The sequence below is a fragment of the Procambarus clarkii genome, chromosome 12, assembly GCF_040958095.1.
Source record: "Procambarus clarkii isolate CNS0578487 chromosome 12, FALCON_Pclarkii_2.0, whole genome shotgun sequence".
Classification (NCBI taxonomy): domain Eukaryota; kingdom Metazoa; phylum Arthropoda; class Malacostraca; order Decapoda; family Cambaridae; genus Procambarus; species Procambarus clarkii.
This window is the reverse complement of record NC_091161.1, coordinates 44,130,282-44,153,230: the sequence shown is the minus strand read 5'-3', so window position 1 is coordinate 44,153,230 and position 22,949 is coordinate 44,130,282. Positions and strand designations below refer to the sequence as shown.

General features: G+C 43.9%; 1 pseudogene; it reads left to right on the top strand.

Moving 5' to 3' along the window:
- The first annotated feature begins 7,149 nt into the window (after positions 1-7,149).
- Positions 7,150-21,956, top strand: LOC123749420 (etoposide-induced protein 2.4 homolog; annotated as a pseudogene).
- Positions 21,957-22,949: the final 993 nt, after the last annotated feature.

Here is a 22,949-nt window from a genome sequence, read left to right as displayed (position 1 = left end):
ATCCGACCAAAAATAACTTGGGTGAAGCTGAGCACTTTAGTGACAGGTGACAGTTGACAGCTTACGGCTGGCTGCAGCTTGCTGGGTGCAGCACACTAAAGAGACAAGTGAATATTCAACCCGTAGCTCACAAAAAAACAGATGTAATTGGACTCTCAGAAACAAAACTCTCAGGAATCATAATGAATGCAGTGTTTCCACATGACTACACTGTAATAAGGAAAGAGGGGGAAGGAAGGGGAGGAGGTAGAGTGGCTCTACTGATGAGAAAGGAATGGAGTTTCGAGGAGATGGTTATTCCGGGCTGCGAAAGGTTCAGAGGCTTCATAACAGGCACCATGGCAATGGGAGGACCAAGAGTAGTAGTAGTAGTGATATATAACCCACTACCAAATGAAAGAAGACCCAGGCAAGAGTATGACAGAAACATGTCTGTTAACACTATCATTGAGAGAGCAGCCGGTGCTGCCTGTAGAAATCGATCCCATCTGCTCATAATGGGGAACTTTAATCATGGAAGGATAGACTGGGAAAACAAGGAACCACATGGTGAGGAAACATGGCGAGCAAAACTGTTTGAAGTGGCAACTAGAAACTTTTTAAGTCAGTATGTCAAAGGTCCCACGAGAATGAGGGGCAATGATGAACCCACAAGACTCGTCTTAATATTCACTCTGAACGATTCAGACATGAGGGAAATCGGTCTTGAAGCCCCCGTGGGTATGAGTGATCACAGTGTACTGTTGTTTGAATATCTGGTCGAAGAAGGGTTAATGTACTCAAGGAAGGGATCAGAAAGCAAGAAGCCGGCATTCTGGAAGGGAAACTATGAGGAAATGAGAAAATTCCTAACTGAAATAGTTTGGGAAACAGAGCTCAGAGGAAAGACGGTTAAAGACATGATGGACTACATCACACAGAAGTGTAAGGAGGCAGCAGACAAGTTCGTCCCAGTCCAAAAGGAAAAAAAAGAAATTCAGATGAGAAACCCATGGTTTAATCAGATTTGTAAGCCAGCAAAGCACCAAAGTAAATGGGCGGGGAAAAACTATAGAAACAATAGAACACTAGAGAGCAGCGAAAGATACCAGAGCGCCATGAATGAATACGTCAGGGTGAGAAGAGAGTTAGAGGCAATATAAAAATGACATAGCGAGCAAGGCAAAGATTCAACCCAAACTGCTGCATAGCCTCATCAGGAGGAAAACAGCAGTGAAGGAACAGGTAATGAAACTGAGGGTAGGGGCAGAAAAATTAAATACAAATGACAAGGAAGTCTGCGAGGAACTCAATAAGACATCCAAGGAGGTCCTCAACTCAGAGCAAGGCGAAGTCCCAGAGGTAAGAGAGGGAACATCAAACCAGACACCACTAGAGGAGCTTGTGATTACCAGTGGGGAGGTGAGGAAGCATCTGCTAGATTTGGACGTGACAAAGACTACAGGCCTGGATGGAACCTCACCGTGGGCTCTAAGGGATCAGAAGCTCTGTGCCTGCCACTCTCCATGGTCTACAACAAATCACTGGTAACAGGTGAACTGCCAGAAATTTGGAAGGCGGCAAACGTACTCCCGATATACAAGAAAGGGGATAGACAGGAGGCACTGAACTACAGGCCAGTATCCTTAACTTGCATACCATGCAAGAAATGGTATGCAAGTTATGCATAAAGGAGAAAATTGTGCGAAAAAAGCTAGTTGAATATCTGGAGCGAAGGAACTTTGTGACAACACCAACATGGTTTCAGGGATGGCAAGTCATGCCTCACAGGACTAATTGAATTCTACGATCAGACAAGAAAGAGAGGGGTAGGCAGACTGCATATTTTTTGATTGCCAGAAAGCCTTTGACAGAGTGCCAAACCAGAGACTAGTGCGAAAACTGGAGATGCAGGCAGGAGTGAAAGGGAAGGTACTCCATTGGATAAGGGAGTACCTAAGTAACATAAGGCAGCGAGCTACTGTGCGGGGTGAGGTATCAGATTGGCGAGACGTCACCAGTGGGGTCCCGCAGGGTTCAGTTCTTGGACCCATACTGTTTCTCATATATGTAAATGTTCTTCCAGATGATATAAAATCATTCCTCTCATTGTTTGCTGATGATGCAAAAATTATGGGGAGGATTAAGACGGAGGAAGACAGTATGAGACTACAAGATGACCTAGACAGACTGCATGAATGGTCCAACAAATGGCTACTAAAGTTCAACCCGAGTAAATTTTAAGGTAATGAAACTAGGCAGTGGAAACAGGAGGCCAGACACAGGATACAGAATAGGAGACGAAGTACTTAATGAAACAGACAGAGAGAAAGATCAAGGAGTTGATATCACACCAAACCTGTCTCCTAAAGCCCACATAAAAAGAATAACGTCTGCGGCATATGCGCAGCTGGCTAACATTAGAACAGCGTTCAGGAACCTGTGTAAGGAATCATTCAGAATCTTGTACACCACATATATAAGACCAATCCTGGAGTATGCGGCCCCAGCATGGAGCCCGTACCTTGTCAAGCACATGACGAAGCTGGAAAAAGTCCAAAGGTATGCCACTAGAATAGCCCCAGAACTAAAAGGCAAGAGTTACGAGGAAAGGCTGCGGGAAATGCACATTACGACACTGGAAGACAAAAGAGTAAGGGGAGACATGATCACAACCTACAAAATCCTCAGGGGAATCGACCGGGTAAACAAGGATAAACTATTCAACACTGGTGCTACGCGAACAAGGGGACACAGGTGGAAACTGAGTACCTACATGAGCCACAGGGACGTTAGAACGAACTTTTTCAGTGTCAGAGTAGTTAACGGATGGAATGCACTAGGCATTGATGTGGTGGAGGCTGACTCCATACACAGATTCAAATGTAGATATGATAGAGCCCAGTAGGCTCAGGAATCTGTACACCAGTTGATTGACAGTTGAGAGGCTGGACCAAAGAGCCAAAGCTCAACCCCGCAAGCACAAATAGATGAGTACACACAAACACACACACACACACACACACACACACACACACACACACACACACACACACACACACACACACACACACTACTCTGAACTTTTTCAGTGTCAGAGTAGTATTAAATGAAATGCACTAGGAAGTGATGTGGTGGAGGCTGACTCCATACACAGTTTCAAATGTAGATATGACAGAGCCCGGTAGGCTCAGGAATCTGTACATCAGTTGATTGACGGTTGAAAGGCGGGACCAAAGAGCCAGAGCTCAACCCCCGCAAACACAACTAGTTGAGTACACACACACTAAATCTGTCATAACGATGCACTAGGTAAGTGACTATTAGAGCTAGATAATTCATTAATAACTATGATTTGATATCTGAATGACTTATGTGACATGCAAGTAACGACGAAATCTTAAGTCATTCAAGTACAAGTTCGAGAAAGTTTATTGAGACAATAAGATGCATCTCAAAACAATAGAGAAGATTAGGATATTTCTACCCTCCATCTTAATTAATTTAAGTCATAGTTGATGCCAGTTTGGTCGCATCTGAAGCCTATGAGAGAGTAATGCAAGATGATTACAGCATATACCAATTTCTTCACAACTCTCGCTACCAACTGTTCACAACTCTCGCTACCAACTGTTCACAACTCTCGCTACCAACTGTTCACAACTCTCGCTACCAACTGTTCACAACTCTCGCTACCAACTGTTCACAACTCTCGCTACCAACTGTTCACAACTCTCGCTACCAACTGTTCACAACTCTCGCTACCAACTGTTCACAACTCTCGCTACCAACTGTTCACAACTCTCGCTACCAACTGTTCACAACTCTCGCTACCAACTGTTCACAACTCTTGCTACCTACCGTTCACAACTCTTGCTACCAACTGTTCACAACTCTTGCTACCAACTGTTCACAACTCTTGCTACCAACTGTTCACAACTCTCGCTACCAACTGTTCACAACTCTCACTACCAACTGTTCACAACTCTTGCTACCAACTGTTCTCAACTCTCACTACCAACTGTTCACAACTCTCGCTACCAACTGTTCACAACTCTCGCTACCAACTGTTCACAACTCTCGCTACCAACTGTTCACAACTCTCACTACCAACTGTTCACAACTCTTGCTACCAACTGTTCACAACTCTTGCTACCAACTGTTCACAACTCTTGCTACCTACCGTTCACAACTCTTGCTACCAACTGTTCACAACTCTTGCTACCAACTGTTCACAACTCTTGCTACCAACTGTTCACAACTCTCACTACCAACTGTTCACAACTCTCACTACCAACTGTTCACAACTCTTGCTACCAACTGTTCTCAACTCTCACTACCAACTGTTCACAACTCTTGCTAACAACTTCACAACTCTCACTACCAACTGTTCACAACTCTTGCTACCTACTGTTCACAACTCTTACTACCAACTGTTCACAACTCTTACTCCCAACTGTTCACAACTCTTGCTACCAACTGTTCACAACTCTTACTACCAACTGTTCACAACTCTCACTACCAACTGTTCACAACTCTTACTACCAACTGTTCACAACTCTTGCTACCAACTGTTCACAACTCTCGCTAACAACCTCCCACAACTCTCGCTAACAACCTCCCCACAACTCTCGCTAACAACCTCCCCACAACTCTCGCTAACAACCTCCCCACAACTCTCGCTAACAACCTCCCCACAACTCTCGCTAACAACCTCCCCACAACTCTCGCTAACAACCTCCCCACAACTCTCGCTAACAACCTCCCCACAACTCTCGCTAACAACCTCCCCACAACTCTCGCTAACAACCTCCCCACAACTCTCGCTAACAACCTCCCCACAACTCTCGCTAACAACCTCCCCACAACTCTCGCTAACAACCTCCCCACAACTCTCGCTAACAACCTCCCCACAACTCTCGCTAACAACTTGTTCACAACTCTCGCTAACAACTTGTTCACAACTCTCGCTAACAACTTGTTCACAACTCTCGCTAACAACTTGTTCACAACTCTCGCTAACAACTTGTTCACAACTCTCGCTAACAACTTGTTCACAACTCTCGCTAACAACTTGTTCACAACTCTCGCTAACAACTTGTTCACAACTCTCGCTAACAACTTGTTCACAACTCTCGCTAACAACTTGTTCACAACTCTCGCTAACAACTTGTTCACAACTCTCGCTAACAACTTGTTCACAACTCTCGCTAACAACTTGTTCACAACTCTCGCTAACAACTTGTTCACAACTCTCGCTAACAACTTGTTCACAACTCTCGCTAACAACTTGTTCACAACTCTCACTACCAACTGTTCACAACTCTCACTAACAACCTCGTCACAACTCTCGCTAACAACCTCGTCACAACTCGATAATAACAACCTCGTCACAACCCTCGCTAACAACCTCCCCACAACTCTCACTAACAACCTCCCCACAACTCTCACTAACAACCACCCCACAACTCTCACTAACAACCACCCCACAACTCTCACTAACAACCTCCCCACAACTCTCGCTAACAACCACCCCACAACTCTCACTAACAACCTCCCCACAACTCTCACTAACAACCTCCCCACAACTCTCACTAACAACCTCCCCACAACTCTCACTAACAACCTCCCCACAACTCTCACTAACAACCTCCCCACAACTCTCACTAACAACCTCCCCACAACTCTCGCTAACAACCTCCCCACAACTCTCGCTAACAACCTCCCCACAACTGTAACAACCTCCCCACAACTCTCACTACCAACTACTCCGAACTCTCCAACATTCTTCCTGCTGTCTACCACCAAACAATATTCTCCACAAACAGGTTAGTACATTGTAAGTTATCAGACGATGAGTGACAGTAACGTGGCTGAGAATGTCCTGTTCATTATCAATACATTATAAGAATCGATGATTGTCCAGGACGGACCAAAGCTTTGTCCTTCTAAACTTTCTGATGTGTGGTTTAGTCGTTACATTCTAACTTTACTAAATTATGCAGTAGATTTATAGATGTGATGATTGTACTGTACCTATATATTTTGGTAATTAAAACAGATTTATTCGCATCAAAAATGTGTTTATCAGTGATTAAGAAAATTGTGAGAGTGTTGTGTTGTTGTTTCCGAGGGGAGTCTGAGAGAGACCAGTCTTCAGGGTCAGTGTCGAAAGATATAGACAACGATAAGGACCAGGTTGAATCTTCCAGGCCAGACACAAATATTGGCTCCGTTAATGCCACTATGTATGGTAATACAGAAATTAATACCTAGGACAGCGGGAATAATGATGATATTAATACCGAAATTAATATCGAGGAGAGCGGTCATAGTGATGATGATAATACAGATAATAATAGCGACTCTGTCAAAAGTTTCTCAGGCACCATGCTCCTCGACTTCACCCGCCAGCATTAGCTGATGAGCGCTGCCTTCAAACTTCTTCCTTACAAAGACATGACCACCGCCGAACTCGCTAAAATTACTACCTGCTTAATAAATGTATCATCAAACCCGCTCGGGACCCAAGACCACGAGGCACACTCACAGGCACTAACAAAAGCCGTGAGGGAGCTCGACGCTACAAGATGTAGGGGCTTTAGTAAACTTCTGCCGGTGGTATTGCCCTCTCACGACTCCACACTCCCTCAAGAAGTCCTGGAGTGCCAAGATCAAATGGGGCTCCAGGAGGCTACAGAGGAACATAGCTTCCACAACAATTAACAATCCAGTTTGAGCTTCAAACTTGACATCGGCACAAGACTCGTGAGCGTCTCGCCAGACAAACAGGTACAGTGTCCGAAATGTTTTTTGTACCCCAGTAATGCTGAGGTGTATGAAAACAGTATGAAAATATGTCAGTTTTGTGAACCCATTGCCAGGTTACCCAGGTGGAACCTGTATAATTACATGAGTAACTATGAAATAAGAAACAGTGAAAATTTCGTCCTTAAATACGCTGTTATTATTGACGTAAACAACATTAAAGAAAGTTTTGAAAATTTTTTGTGTTAATTGTCGCTTCCGCGTAACATTACTGTTTAAATGATTATCATTAATAGCTAAACAGGCTAGTACAAGTCAGCTTAGCTGAAACAATCGAACCTGCGGTCTTAAATACAGGATTTATAGAGTTCTAGTTTGGATGTATTTTCGATAACGACGTAGATGACGTGGCTCGTCTCCCAGCATTGTTCAGTAATTAGTCAGGCCATTAGTGAAGCGGTGGCGCTGACCTCTGACGCTGTAGGTAAAGTTGTTGTACTAAATGCAGGCAATATTATGCCATCTGACGCGGCTGACATCTTGGCGTCAGCGCCAGGCATCTTTAGTCTCGTCAACATTCTGGGGTCAGAGAAGATTATTCTGGACGAAGCTATCCAGCAGAAAGTGATATAATCTGGAGGCATCAACGTCGGTGTAGAGCATGACACCGACGTCTATAACATCATTGAGGAGGAGCTAGGCATAACGGGAAACCTTGCCTATAACTTAAAGGCAACTCTTTGTGTTACAGACAATTACAGGCTGTCGCATGTGGAAGCACCAGCCTGTATGAGGGTCAAGGAAATAAATGAAAGAAAGGCCATCCTCTATCTTAGCCAAGTAAGGAACACCGAAAACATCACATGTTATTACGAGAGAATAGAAATCAGTGAAGACCCAAGTCACACGTATTTGCAAGCTGACTTAACTTTCATCAATTCTAAAGGAAAGAAAATACGTAAAATACTAAATTTTTAACAATTATGTTCCTAGTCATTTTTCAAGAGAAGTGACTTTGTCTTCAAAATGTGAGAAATAGTTTTAACATAAATGAACTAATCCTCTTCCTTCATAATTATCACATTATAAGGACAAACCCAAATTAAATCCACTTGCGCTAAAAAGTAGAGCGACGGTCTTGCGTCTTGCTGGACGGCGTTCAATTCCCGACTGTCCAAGTGGTTGGGCACCATTCCTCACATCCCCTTTCCCGTCCCAGGCCAAATCCTTATCCTGATGCCTTCCAAGTGCTATATAGTCGTAATGGCTTTGCTCTTTCTCCTGATAGTTCCCATCCATTGGTGTTAGGCCCTTGAGAATGTTGACGAGGCTCCCAGGCGCTGGTTACAGTAGTGAAGTTGTGGGTGACGGAAGGCTCGAACCTCCAGCGGATTGACGGGTGCCATCACCTGACCGTCGTATTGACGGGTGCCATCACCTGACCGTCGTATTGACGGGTGCCATCACCTGACCGTCGTATTGACGGGTGCCATCACCTGACCGTCGTATTGACGGGTGCCATCACCTGACCGTCGTATTGACGGGTGCCATCACCTGACCGTCGTATTGACGGGTGCCATCACCTGGCCGTCGTATTGACGGGTGCCATCACCTGGCCGTCGTATTGACGGGTGCCATCACCTGACCGTCTTATTGACGGGTGCCATCACCTGGCCGTCGGACCGACGGGTGCCATCACCTGACCGTCTTATTGACGGGTGCCATCACTTGGCCGTCGTACCGACGGGTGCCATCACCTGGCCGTCGTACCGACGGGTGCCATCACCTGACCGTCGTATCGACGGGTGTCGTCACCTGACCGTCGTATTGACGGGTGCCATCACCTGACCGTCTTATTGACGGGTGCCATCACCTGACCGTCTTATTGACGGGTGCCATCACCTGACCGTCTTATTGACGGGTGCCATCACCTGGCCGTCGTATTGACGGGTGCCGTCACCTGACCGTCGTATTGACGGGTGCCGTCACCTGACCGTCGTATTGACGGGTGCCATCACCTGACCGTCGTATTGATGGGTGCCATCACCTGGCCGTCGTATTGACGGGTGCCGTCACCTGACCGTCGTATCGACGGGTGCCATCACCTGACGGGTGCCATCACCTGACCGTCGTATTGACGGGTGCCGTCACCTGACCGTCTTATTGACGGGTGCCATCACCTGACCGTCGTATCGACGGGTGCCATCACCTGACCGTCGTATTGCCGGGTGCCATCACCTGACCGTCGTATTGACGGGTGCCATCACTTGGCCGCCGTATTGACGGGTGCCATCATCTGACCGTCGTATCGACGGGTGCCATCACCTGACCGTCGTATCGACGGGTGCCATCACCTGACCGTCGTATTGACGGGTGCCATCACCTGGCCGTCTTATTGACGGGTGCCATCACCTGACCGTCGTATTCACGGGTGCCATCACCTGACCGTCGTATTGACGGGTGCCATCACCTGACCGTCGTATTGACGGGTGCCATCACCTGGCCGTCTTATTGACGGGTGCCATCACCTGGCCGTCGTATTGACGGGTGCCATCACCTGGCCGTCGTATTGACGGGTGCCATCACCTGACCGTCGTATTGACGGGTGCCATCACCTGACCGTCGTATTGACGGGTGCCATCACCTGACCGTCGTATTGACGGGTGCCATAACCTGACCGTCGTATTGACGGGTGCCATAACCTGACCGTCGTATTGACGGGTGCCATCACCTGACCGTCGTATTGACGGGTGCCATCACCTGGCTGTCGTATTGACGGGTGCCATCACCTGACCGTCTTATTGACGGGTGCCATCACCTGACCGTCGTATTGACGGGTGCCATCACCTGACCGTCGTATTGGCGGGTGCCATCACCTGACCGTCGTAATGACGGGTGCCATCACCTGGCCGTCGTATTGACGGGAGCCATCACCTGACCGTCTTATTGACGGGTGCCATCACCTGACCGTCGTATTGACGGGTGCCATCACTTGGCCGTCGTATTGACGGGTGCCATCACCTGGCCGTCGTATTGACGGGTGCCATCACCTGACCGTCTTATTGACGGGTGCCATCACCTGACCGTCTTATTGACGGGTGCCATCACCTGACCGTCGTATTGACGGGTGCCATCACCTGGCCGTCGTATTGACGGGTGCCATCACCTGGCCGTCGTATTGCCGGGTGCCATCACCTGACCGTCGTATTGACGGGTGCCATCACCTGGCCGTCGTATTGACGGGTGCCGTCACCTGACCGTCGTATTGACGGGTGCCATCACCTGACCGTCGTATTGATGGGTGCCATCACCTGGACGTCGTATTGACGGGTGCCGTCACCTGACCGTCGTATCGACGGGTGCCATCACCTGACGGGTGCCATCACCTGACCGTCGTATTGACGGGTGCCGTCACCTGACCGTCGTATTGCCGGGTGCCATCACCTGACGGGTGCCATCACCTGACCGTCGTATCGACGGGTGCCATCACCTGACGGGTGCCATCACCTGGACGTCGTATTGACGGGTGCCGTCACCTGACCGTCGTATCGACGGGTGCCATCACCTGACGGGTGCCATCACCTGACCGTCGTATCGACGGGTGCCATCACCTGACCGTCGTATTGCCGGGTGCCATCACCTGACGGGTGCCATCACCTGACCGTCGTATTGACGGGTGCCATCACCTGGCCGTCGTATTGACGGGTGCCATCATCTGACCGTCTTATTGACGGGTGCCATCACCTGACCGTCGTATCGACGGGTGCCATCACCTGACCGTCGTATCGACGGGTGCCATCACCTGGCCGTCTTATTGACGGGTGCCATCACCTGGCCGTCGTATTGACGGGTGCCATCACCTGGCCGTCTTATTGACGGGTGCCATCACCTGGCCGTCGTATTGACGGGTGCCATCACCTGGCCGTCGTATTGACGGGTGCCATCACCTGGCCGTCGTATTGACGGGTGCCATCACCTGACCGTCGTATTGACGGGTGCCATCACCTGACCGTCGTATTGACGGGTGCCATCACCTGACCGTCGTATTGACGGGTGCCATCACCTGACCGTCGTATTGACGGGTGCCATCACCTGACCGTCGTATTGACGGGTGCCATCACCTGACCGTCGTATTGACGGGTGCCATCACCTGACCGTCGTATTGACGGGTGCCATCACCTGGCCGTCGTATTGACGGGTGCCATCACCTGGCCGTCGTATTGACGGGTGCCATCACCTGACCGTCGTATTGACGGGTGCCATCACCTGACCGTCGTATTGACGGGTGCCATCACCTGACCGTCGTATTGACGGGTGCCATCACCTGGCTGTCGTATTGACGGGTGCCATCACCTGACCGTCGTATTGACGGGTGCCATCACCTGACCGTCGTATTGACGGGTGCCATCACCTGACCGTCGTATTGACGGGTGCCATCACCTGACCGTCGTATTGGCGGGTGCCATCACCTGACCGTCGTAATGACGGGTGCCATCACCTGGCCGTCGTATTGACGGGTGCCATCACCTGACCGTCTTATTGACGGGTGCCATCACCTGACCGTCGTATTGACGGGTGCCATCACTTGGCCGTCGTATTGACGGGTGCCATCACCTGGCCGTCGTATTGACGGGTGCCATCACCTGACCGTCTTATTGACGGGTGCCATCACCTGACCGTCTTATTGACGGGTGCCATCACCTGACCGTCGTATTGACGGGTGCCATCACCTGGCCGTCGTATTGACGGGTGCCATCACCTGACCGTCTTATTGCCGGGTGCCATCACCTGACCGTCGTATTGACGGGTGCCATCACCTGGCCGTCGTATTGACGGGTGCCATCACCTGACCGTCTTATTGACGGGTGCCATCACCTGACCGTCGTATTGACGGGTGCCATCACCTGGCCGTCGTACTGACGGGTGCCATCACCTGGCCGTCTTATTGACGGGTGCCATCACCTGACCGTCGCATTGACGGGTGCCATCACCTGGCCGTCGTATTGACGGGTGCCATCACCTGGCCGTCGTATTGACGGGTGCCATCACCTGGCCGTCGTATTGACGGGTGCCATCACCTGGCCGTCGTATTGACGGGTGCCATCATTTGACCGTCGTATTGAAGCATGTTTTATTTTTTATTTAATAATTTTTTTTTATTTAATATAATGTTTTTTAGGTGTGTGTGTGTGTGTGTGTATTCACCTAGTTGAATTCCCCTAGTTGTGCTTGCTATGGTTGAACTCTGCTCTTTCGTCAGAGAATGGTGTGTGGTACTCACCTCACCTAATTGTACTCACATAATTAAGCTTGCGGGGGTTGAGCTTTGTCTCTTTGGTTCCGCCTCTCAACTGTCAATCAACTGGTGTACAGGTTCCTGAGCCTACTGGACTCTATCATATCAACATTTGAAACTGTGTATGGAGTCAGCCTACATCACATCACTGCCTAGTGCATTCCATTTATTAACTACTCTGACACTGAAAAAAATCTTTCTAGCGTCTCTGTCTCATCTGGGTACTAAGTTTCCACTTGTGTCCCCTTGTTCCTGTCTCACCCGTTCTGAAGAGTTTGTCTTTGTCCACTCTGTCAACCACCTACAAAATTCTCGGGGAAATTATCATGTCTCCCCTTACTCCTCTGTTTTCCAGGGACGTGAGGTTCAGCTCCTTTAGCCTTTTCTCGTAGCTCATACCTCTCAGTTCCGGGACGAGCCTGGTGGCATACCGCTGATTCTTCTCTGTCTTGTGTTTAACTAGGTATGGATTCAAGGCTGGAGCTGCATATTCCAGGATTGGTCTGACATAAGTGGTATACAGGGTCCTGAACGATTCCTTACACAAATTTCTAAAGGCAGTTCTTATGTTGGCCAGTCTAGCATATTCCGCTGATATTCTTTTGATGTGGGCCTCTGGGGACAGGTTCGGTGTGATATCAACCCCCAGATCTTTCTCTCTATTGGACTCTTGCAGGATTTCACCTCCCAGATGGTATCATGTGTTCACCCTCCTGCTCCCTTCGCCTAATTTCATTACCTTACACTTTCCTGAGTTGAAATTTAGCAGCTATTTTATAGACCATTCCTCCAGTTTGTCCAAGATATCCTGTAGTCTCTGTCTTTCTTCATCTGTTTTGATTCTTCTCATAATTCTTGCATCATCAGCAAACATTGAGAGGAACGAGTCTATAATAAAGCATAATAAGGGAGATATTAATAAGGTATTATATATTTCACTGAATAGAACGCGAAATAATAGATATAAATTGAACAAGTTTAGATTTAAGAAATACCTGGGTAAATACTAGTTTGGTAACAGGGTTGTTGACTTGTAGAACAAATTACTTGGTAACATAACAGACGTAGGATCTCTTGAGTTTGGGTGGATATAAGTTAAAGCTGCTACGGATGGGCCAATAGACCTTTCAGCAGTTTCCTTCATTCCTATGTTCTTATATTTGTATTCTTGTTGCCGATTTGTTCATGCTCTATCAAAATATCTCCATGATTACGAGATTCATACATACCGGAATAATATACACACGGCTTTAAAAACGTATCGTATAACATCACCAGTCACTTAAAGGAATATTAATTATTGAATATTATGTCCGCTTGACCTTCACTATGCTTGAAAATATTTAGTTTAATATTTTAAACATTTTCAGTAGATACTACTGTTGTTGTCAGTCTTCGAACATTATCAACAGCATCTTCATCATTAATACATGACTAGTAAAATCTCTCCGAGTTCTCTTGCTGATGTCTAATCACTATGATACGAAACTTCTGAATTGATGTTAATACAACCAGTGTTGTCCTCAGTGATTTAAAACCTACATCACTTGTATACATATCATACCTGCAATGTGTTCATGTATTGTAACCTGAGCTCCCCACGTGTTGCGACACAAGTGGTTTTAACAGCAGTGACCATGTGGAGGGCACGGTGGACATTACCTGTAGCTCCCTCATGCACACCTGAAGTGCCCTTGCACACACCTGCAGCTCCAACACACCTGCAATAGAAAAGCCCTTTTAAGTATGTTTCGAGCAAATTAACTAGTGCATACAACTTTAAAATGTATATATATAAATCTATACAAGTACATATATGTAAGGGACATTTGCAAACATTCAGGAAATATAAAAGGATTAGAATGCAGTTTTAACTGTTGCGAGTTAATCTTATACTCGCTCCATTATCTCATAATCTTAATAGCATAACTAATTAGCACTAATTACAGAAGCTACAGTCCTTTCCCCCAATTACTGGTAATGCTCTTCTCATCTTGTTGGAGGGTGGCGAGGTGTAGTCACCATATAAGCAAGCGATATGAGGAATAGCGTACAGTACAATTTCCACAGTTAACAATGTAGCACTCAGCGTGTACAGATCTAATTGACCCAAGACGCTACAGCTTCAACACAGAGCAGACAACAGACTACGACCACATCGAGCTACAACGTTCTCGCTCCCCGAGTTCAGACACTGGCAATTCCCAATCGAGCCTCCACGCTCTCCCACATAGAGCTCCGCGACTCCGGCCTCACTCAGCTCTCTGCTCTGCTCCAAGCTCCGTCTGAACGTTTACGACAATGCACCAACCGACTACTGTAATCAAGACTAATAAATAAATATGAAAACTCACTAAACAATGTGTATCTAATCTACCCAACGACGTAACAATCATACGTTACATAACCATCCCCAAAAAGTGTTTAAATATACTAAGGAAAGGAAAATGTCGCTTTGAATCAACATGTAGATCAACATCACAACAAAAGTCTGGACATGTGTTGGGATCTTGGCACATGCGCTGGTTAGGCAAAACCTTCTGCTCTACAAATGCAAGTGTTTGGGTATATTCTCCGCAGGCAAGGGATAAAGTTAATAAGAAATAGTGTGACGCAATATGATCAAGCCCACTGTCCGCTTCTCCGTAAACAATATCCACCGAGCTACAAACAAACAGGAATTTAAATATAGTTGCAATGACAAAGGTATTATACGAATAATGCAATTCCATTAATGAATAATTGGAAAGCTTTCATTATCAAGAATACCATGTATGCTAGCTACACGATATACTTTTCATGGTAGGCATGTAGCAGCTTTTGCTGACAGAGTTAAGTGCGTAGGACTGTTGTAGGCATCACAGTAATAGTGATATGGTTATGACCATTGGAAGCTGCGGCTGCTGTTGTAGCCGCTTCAATGTGAATTAGGTCGATGTACTGTTGCAATATACAACATAGGAGAAAGTATGAGGTAGGGAATCAAGAACTACATCACTTATCAAATGGTGGAGGGAAATGAGTGGTAATACACACGAGTAGTCAAATTGTGGTCACACCGAGGTGTGGTCAAAGATTAAGACAGCCTTGGGCCATTTAAGCCAATGTTACAGCCAAGAGGTCACGAAGTTTGATACAAAGTTCGTGGAAACATATAGATAGACATTTAATGTAATTATAGCGTCTTTGGGATGCTGGGTGTGGTGGTGAATGCTATGACCAGTTGGAGGGCAGTCTTGTGGAAGCCGCGGTTTCATCAAGTATTCCTCCTTATCTGCTTGTGGAAGTGACAGAGAAACCAGCCTAATGTGGGGACCCGATGTGATCTTGTTGACTCCAGTCGAGTCTGCAATGTGAGAGTATTGTATGAGAGACTAACCGGGTGTGGAGAGTTGAAGTAATGATTCTGGGTTAGGAACTTAATTTGAGGTTATGAGTTGTAGATGATGGGCAGGTGTGTCTAGGGCGTTTATTGCCAAGAGTTACCAATTTCCAGTACAAACCTATTGGTACACCTCAAGGGTCTAGATGGCAAAAAATAGATTGCATGAAGTTAACAATTTCATGAGGCTAATTATATACAGTAGGGTAAATATTGTATTCAAAACGAACCTGGGTTTGAGTTTACGACAGACAAAAATAAATGAAACCACTAACAAACCTCAATGTATGAGGAAAACACGGAACAATTAATATAGAAGATACCAATTATTTTACACTGATCTATTTCGGTCGAGGATGGGCCGTGGTAATACGTCTAAGTATTAAATGCAGTGCAAGAGTGGGACTGAAAATTTTGCTCAGCAAACTGTTGAGAGAATTAAATGGAAAATGATCTACCTAATAATAGAAGTTACACATAATCCATCAAACTTTAAGAGGGAAGAATAGATTTTATGGTAACTAATATCTAAAGCATCTAGGTCTCCTATCTTGAGATAATTTGGGGCTTAGTGTCCCCGCGGCCCGGTCCTCGACCAGGCCTCCACCCCCAGGAAGCAGTCCGTGACAGCTGACTAACACCGAGGTACCTATTTACTGCTAGGTAACAGGTGAATCAGGGTGAAAGAAACTCTGCCTATTGTTTCTCTCCGGCACCCGGGATCGAACCCGGGACCACAGGATCACATGCCCAGTGTTCTGTTCGCTCTGTGTGAAAAACCTGCTGGGATTGATATAAGAGGAGACTACCAGGGACTTGTACTGAACTAAATTAAAAATTTACTGTCTGCAAATTAATTCAATTAAAATCTCTAGCTAGGGTTGTAAATCCTAGCGCCTCTTTTCCTAATGACAGATTGTGGGCTGTAAGGGACAGGTGGGGTGAATTAGTTGATAGAAGTTCCAGTCCACCAAACAGGGATCTCACATCAGCTTGTATTTTATACAAGGATAAGATTTAATAAATTCAGTTGTATGACTGAACACTGGCTCTGTTTAAATCAGGGATTTAAACATACATAGTCTAACCTAGCACCATAACTATTAACAGTCAATATGTACTTATACTATAAACAACAAATTAAATTGTAAAAGTTTAATAAATGACTTAATTGTAGTCTAAATACTGTTAACTAAGTACTAGAAATAATTCAATTAAATGAACTTATATGATAACTTAAAAATAACTAGGCAAGCAATTGATAATTTATATATTCAAGTATATATGCAATGTATTTATATTCAATTTATGATTAGGTACAGTTAGCTTGACTGAATCTCTTCCAACACTCTGGACACTTATGAGGTTCTTTACTTATTGCGGCTGAATTCTTTTCTGACACAATGGACACTCACGAGTCTAGTGCTGGATAAGATTCACAGCTACATTACAATTTTAATAAACATACTGAAAAATGAGGCGTTGCCTCGCTTTTTAACCAACAGACAGATTTATAGGATATTAAAGTCACACAAGCATACAATTGGCCAATCATATACCAAATAACCTTCAATATACTTCTCTGCCAGTCGGGGTGCCTATCTGACAAGGAGCCAGACTGATTAACTCTCTCTTGTTGAGTTTGGGCACGATATTTTGCCACAGCGTTGCTGTATGATGATCTGGTAGCGTTGCTACGTGATTGTCCCTGCAGTTGCAGAAGAATGATAGTTGATAAAGATTAGGAATGAAGGTGGTGGAAACCGTGTCACTGTGATCTCCACTATACACTCTTATTTTATATAAATGTTCTAGGATTTTCCTTGTAGATATTGTCCAGATACTCCCCCAGTTCTAGAGAGTGTTCACTGGTGATAAAGATATTAGATAAGGTGTCCTTGAGCTGGTAATGTTCGCTAAGGATCCGTCACTTGTTCACTCAGTTGTAATCAAACACGAAGTGCCCCGGGCTGTCTTGGTGGGCGCTTCACTCCCCCCCATCGCCCTGCCATGCTTTTTGAGCACGGTAGCCTTCTATGAATATTGATTGATTATTTTTACAGTCTAGACTTATGATTGAGATAAGATGTGATTATAATATAATTAGATATAGGATATAAAGATTATTAGTAGCACTTGATAGTACCACTGATTCTTATTAAGGATTCGATTTTATCCCTACCGGATGTTGAATAAATGTTCCAATAGTTTTTTAATTAACAAATCCTTCTAGAAGCTTCTGGATCCTTGAGAGATCATGCACAAAGTCACGTAGGCATCAATAGGGCCCTGTTGCGTACGTGTTCACAGTGACATTGTCATCTAGGATCAAGCTATATAATGAATCTATAATGATTCTAATATGATTTTGATACGATTTAGATATGATTTTTATATGATATAGAAATGATATAGAAATTTTACATTTCTTAGATGATTATTAGATATGGTGGGTAAAAATTTCCCACACGCTCAGCCACCGGCTCCCCAAACAAACTAACAATAAACATCAGTAAACACCAAAATTGGTGTCTAACAAACACAGACTAATTTGAGTACAATAAACTTTATTTGCTATACAGGAAATTAGTTTTAAATTTATACCCGCTTCATTAAACAAAATAATATTGTGCCAACACAATAAGATAATATAGACTTGTGTAACAGGGAGACACTGATAAGTAGCATCTTAAAAGGGAACGAGTTAAGCAACAGAGATCATGAGGAAATTACCTTAAACGAGACACGAAAAAGTTATTTGAGAGAAACTTAAGGCGCCAGATTTTTCTCTTCTGATTCATATATTTAGGGGTTCTTTGGGAATTTTAAATTTGGCAGACCTAAACATGGGAGTTGGGCAGTTCTTGAGCCTTGTCTTGTTTACTGAGGTGGTTACTGGATTATGATGTAATGTTTTTATTTAAAAAGATTACAAATAAAGCCCAGAAACGTTGTACGCTATAGATTGCTGATTTAAAATAGTAGTGACCCAAAACGAATAACCATGGCACTAAAGAGCCTAATCAGAAAACAGAAGGCTCAATACAAACGAATTATGACAAGAATATTTAAGAAAAAAGTACGTATTGCAGGGCAAGCAAAGAAAGCCTTCAGTGTTTCACCAGATGAAACAAAGATTACAGACAACACCTGGTTATTAAAATATAAGTCAAATAACTGATAATGAAAATGGTTTAAATTACGAAATTATAAGTACCAAAGAACTTTATGAATACAGCAAAACAAATCTACGTAGAATGTGCAGATGACGTGCTGACAAGTTTAGTGGTTACTAGAGAGGAAATTATTAAATAAACAAACAAATAAAAAAGGACGCAATGGCGATCACAGGGAGGAGGAGGAGGTAAGCTGCCGCAGCCACAAGGTCACCTGACCTTAAGGCAGACAGGATGTCTCCAAAGGACAGAGTCAGAGATTGCAGGTATTTCAAATATAATGTTTATATGAAACTGTGTGTGTTCATTTTTACTTTAATCATCATAAAGTTAAGTGAGCAATACTGTCGAGCGTTTCCTGCATCATTCAATTTTTTTTTATGAAAAAATAGCTAAAATATATTTAGAATTCAGGATGTGGTTACAATACCCCTGAACATGTTTCTTCTCTCTTTTTAGAGGCAACTATGTTTATACGTTCTGCTTCTGGGGGAATCTGGCTCCAAGATAATAAATCTCATAAATCATTTGTAGGACCATCCTTAAGATAAGGAACTAATAATTGGAGAACCAGTGCCTATGGACCTCTTATATAAGTATGATGGAAATCTATTACTGTATAATGAATGAACTGTAGTTATAATAAATTACGAAGCCAAATCCCTCCACACACTTGGGGGGTTTGATTAGTACAGAGAAATTAATGCATTTCAAGTACAAATAAATGAAGATTAATACACATGAAATATTGAAGAAAATATGAAATATTGGAAATTTTAAATAATCTTTGGGTTAATAAAATATAATATTCTACAAACTACAAGTACGAAATACCAGCTTAGCTGTATGAAGGAAAGCTAGCATGCATCGGGATATATTCGTTACGAGAAATTTGTTTCATCAGGCTATCCTGGGAACACTTGATCGAGGCAGCATCATATCTTCCTTATTATCAGCAATTCCAAGCTGAAAGGCGAGTAGTATGTAGAAATCACCTAGAGAGTTATAATACCACATTTCTAAATTAGATGTGGTATAGCCCTGTATGTACACTTACTGGTTATTTTTAATGGATGTGCAGCATAACGACAAATTGTCCTACTTATTATGTTAAATGTGATCACAAAAAACAAGGGAAATGAACTTATAGATATGCCGATACTGATGTCTGTGATATGATGAAGCAGTCTCGTCCTCCTAGCGTCCATAGTGGATTGATGAGGCGGTAATTTGACCAGCTTCCAGACAATCTCTCAAGCTTAATGGCGTCGCTTGCCAGTCCTTCCTCCTTCCCGGGTAGCTCATCATGCGCAGTTTTGCTATGGCGCGCTTAATATTATCTACGATTTAATTAATATCCCAGTTTATAGGAACTAAAGATTATCAGGAATTAGAGAATTAATTTGTCATATTTGACAATATTCAAATTCTCATTTCATAATTAAATGAACGTTGTTCAATATGAGAGTGTGCTGGATATATATTCAGTAGTATGTGAATGCGCTGGAATAACAATTGGTATTTGCAAGAATTATTACCAGCTAATAAACAATACTATATAAACGAAAATAAATGTATTATCTGTTTTAGTTCACGAAGTATATTCATGCAAGAGTGTTATTAAATAATACTCATTAAAGAATGTGAAATTAGGAGAATTTTATATAATTCTTATTAATGTAAATATTTTCCCTTTCGTCGTGTGATCTGATGCAACACTTTACTAGAATTTCTGGGGAAATGAGGCATTATTATGAGTTAATTAAATCATGTTATTTTCACTACTCTATTGGTTAGTAGTGTTAGTAAAATTATATTACACATTACAAGAATAGTTTCTGAAGGTACTGAATATTAGTAATAAAGTGTTGAATATTTCCAACACTACTATCATACTCCCCAAAGCTAAACCGGAAATTAGAAATTCAATTGTGTTACTCTAAACAGCGAGCTAAACTTTCCCCAGTTCTTGAGTACTTGAGTATGAATCTAATGGTTAAAAAATAATATGATTAAGCCCATTTTAATCAGGAACTCACCCCCATCTTCAGCAGAGTGAGTGAGTGAGAGTTGTTTTCGATCCCTTGTACCAATTGGGTGTGAAACTTTATCAAACTAGTAAATCTTTGAGTTCACACTTATATACATTGTGTGATTAGAATGGGCCCAACAATCCAATGCATTACATTTACATGCTTACAATGCATTGCAGTGTTGCATCCTCAACGGTGCTGTTTTCGGCCTCAGTGTAGCATTCTTCCATTAAATATTCCTGCCGAGACTGAAGCAGGTGCTGAGGCTTTTCCTGGATGAGGAACAGGGGCCAGTGTCATCGTTGGTGCTGCCCATCCTCACCAACCCGTCCTCTTAAAAATAACGTCGCTTTTCGCTCGTATGCGCGCTACGGCCAAAAACGGACGTAATTTTCAATGATCTTCTCACAAAAGTGATGTACTGTCCCTTTTCTATTTGAGTCCTCTGGCTTACTCAGAAAGGTTAGGAGAGGAAACTTTCAATTTACATTCTTTATGACGTTTTGAAACTAAAAGGAGAATTTCCTGTCCACCTAACCTACCAGCGGACCCTTAACTTACTGTTTTGGAAAAAAAAATCCAAATATATTGTCATTTGTTTTTAATTTTCAAGTTAGGTCCATATTTGTCCATACGGGCAAACGGCCAAGTCAGCGGTAATTTGTAAGAGGACAGGTTGGGCCATCTTCAACACATTGTGGGTCTTGCCACTCTTCATGCTCTCCAGGATCATTAGCACGATATGGTTTCAAGGCACAGCTGATAATGCATATCGCCAGCGCCAAGGACGTCCCCACCTGATCAGCAGCATCAGTAAACTTGTAGCCAATATTCTCATCTCCATCTTTGTCCAGTTTCTTTTTCTCATACAGGCTAGCTTGATGAAGCTGGTGCCTCTGGTGGGTGTAGATTTGATCCTGAACGGTATTCACCTGAGTATGCTTAATGCACTCTATGCCTTTGAGTACAGATGGTTCAACATGGGTTAGGAACTAATCAAGAGATTAAGTTTCATCGAAGAGAACTGGCCGTACTTCATGGGGTTTGGCCTTCCCCTGGCACTTATCACAATGTATCAATCTTCAATGTACATTAGTGGATGTCTCTTCGCTGTGTCACTTCCTGTTATCATCATCAGTGCCAACGAGGCTGGTCCAGTGCTCAACTCCAATGGTTGCCAAATGCATTTGTTTTCTTTGGTGGTTGGTGTGTCGAACTGCATCATCTAAATTCTAGTCACAAGATATCCTCCGCCGACCCCCAGCAAGACTCCTCAGCCATCTCCTTATCGCTCTACTTCCTTTCTTCCCATTAGATGTTAGGAAGATTGTTTTACTCAATGGGAATTGCTTCAGATATTTGAAGCTGTTTTATTGTCTGTGACCAAAGCAAAAGTTGCTTCACCAAAGATGCAACAATATTTCATATTAATATTGCTTGGCCGGCAGTTGTTCTGTTGTATGCTAAGAATTATTTTGACCCCATGTTAATTGATAATGATTTAGAGATACCATCTCTCTTCCCCAGAAGAGAAGCTACATGTATTAATCCATGGACTTTTTTTTATATCCACATAACTTGGTCAAATAGGTCATCGACGGGGGTGGTTTCTTACACCCCCTTACTCACTCAACTGGAACTTGTTCCATCAGCTATGGGAGTTTGTTATTTGGCTGCCTCTCTTGCCATCTTGTGCAAGGGACTATAGTTAGCAATAGTATCTATGAGGAAAATACGCGAGTGTATAGTAATTTTAAGGTTTTATGATTAGCTTGTGAAATCTATGAAAAATATAGATCAAGAAATGTGAATGTACTTAAAATAGTGAAATGGAGTGAGACATTGACAGTATGTGAAGAATTTGTAAGCTGATAAATGGCTCGTGAATAAGTGGATGTAAGGACGCCAGAAAGTGAATGGATAGTGCTTCGGATTCGTAGTCCCGAGGTTCCGGGTTCGATCCCCGGTGGAGGCGGAATCAAATGGGCAGAGATTTTTTCGCCCTGATGCATATGTTCACCTAGCAGTAAATAGGTACCTGGGAGTTAGACAGCTGCTATGGGCTGCTTCCTGGTGGGGTGTATAAAAAAATGAGGCCTGGTCGAGGACCGGGCTGCGGGGACGCTAAGCCCGGAAATCATCTCGAGATAAGCCTCAAGATAAGATACATGACAGTTTTTATAATCATAATATTAATTGGAGAGAGCCAAAACATATTGCTAAGTGCAGGGGTTTTGATGAACGCAATTTGATCAAGTCAGCCCAAATTAACCAATGTCCCAATATTTTTAATGTTAGCATTGACCTGTACAAAC